Here is a 1,594-nt window from a genome sequence, read left to right on the forward strand (position 1 = left end):
TAAAAAATAGAAAACTAAAAAATCAAAGAACCTCACAACTTTTATGCACTGTATCTAACTAGTAAAAGCAAAATGAAGCATTCCGTGACCGTGGAACTTGGAGGTTGCGTCGTTTTTTGTCATTGTTATGGTTTTGTTTTTTTAGAGTTTAAAAAAAGGCAATTTAGCTCTCATGCCTATACGCCCAACGTTACGCCACATTCTGTTTTTAAAAGCACTTTCTGCAGCTCTGGTACACTTCTCAGTCTAGAGCTGGGCGAAGGGTCGATTCCGGGACTGATGACTGATTCCCATGATTATTTCTACGGAAGAAAAGTTCCGACTCCTTTTTACGTAAACCTACGGTTACCAGTTACTTTATTCATTAAAATCTTCTTTTTTTCTTTAAGATTTTTTTCTTTTTAAAAAAGCGTTGATACTTCGTAGTGTTCCGAAATTAAGGTTATCCTAAACCCTGAAGATTTTCCGAGCCAACAAGGTAACCACCGGAAGAAATCACATCGTTAGAAAGTAAGTAATTGGGTTCGGAGTCGATTCCTACGATTCCTAGCTTTCAGTAATCGATTGGGAACCTAGCTGCCCAGCACTACTTCTCACCGAAGAAGGTTATGCACTTTCAGAAACGTCTCTTTAACATCTACATATTATTATGTAGAACCTGTAAGTCTACAGATCAACGTTTTACTTGTTCACTTAAAAAATGGCTGGGAAGAGACAAAGGCAGTTGTTAGGACACTTGAATCCACGTCTTAAGGACTTTGTGCATCTTGTTTTCATCTGGAAATTAGAAGGTTAAAGAGACAGAGAGTGCGACATGTACTTGTATTTACACTTAAAGAACTTGGACTTGGTGCCGGGGAAGGACCAGGGTAATATCGGGCTTTTTAAAAACAACCTAGCAGGGACATTTTGCGAACCGTAATCGTCAACGGTTATTTCAGATCTATCTTGGATTTGAAGTTGAAGAATCGGGTTCACATCTGTTTACCGCATAACCTAGCACCTTTGCTGCTACCCCAAACTCAGGTGCCAAATACGGTATTTGAAATGAAATAGCCCTGTAGTTATGTTTAGTCGGAATTAACATCATCTTCTGACATCGTTTCTCATCATCATCATCATCATCATCATCATCATCACCATCATCATCATCATCATCATCATCATCATCATCACCATCATCATCATCAGTATAAAGCAGATATTAAAACCGTTAAAGACCTGGTAGTATTTCCCAAAATTTAATCACAAGTTTAACGTTTCGCCTTCAACGGGCTTCATCAGGAACATTCAAAATATCATCATCATCATTATCGTTATCATCATCATCATCATCATCACCACAACCACCACCACCACCACCATCAACAACAACAACAACGTTCTTGACGACCATTCACAAAAAAGGAATACTCATGAATCATTAGCAAGAGGAGAAGCTCACCAAATAGACGCACAGAGGCGACGCACTATTCCCATACTGATAGGCATTGTACTAAGTATCTCAGTCAGGGTAACATATCCATATCACGCTGATAGACAATGTGTATGTGTGTGTGTGTGTGTGTGTGTGTGTGTGTGTGTGTGTGTGTGT

Source organism: Aplysia californica, unplaced genomic scaffold (genome assembly GCF_000002075.1).
Source record: "Aplysia californica isolate F4 #8 unplaced genomic scaffold, AplCal3.0 scaffold00018, whole genome shotgun sequence".
NCBI classification, from domain to species: domain Eukaryota; kingdom Metazoa; phylum Mollusca; class Gastropoda; order Aplysiida; family Aplysiidae; genus Aplysia; species Aplysia californica.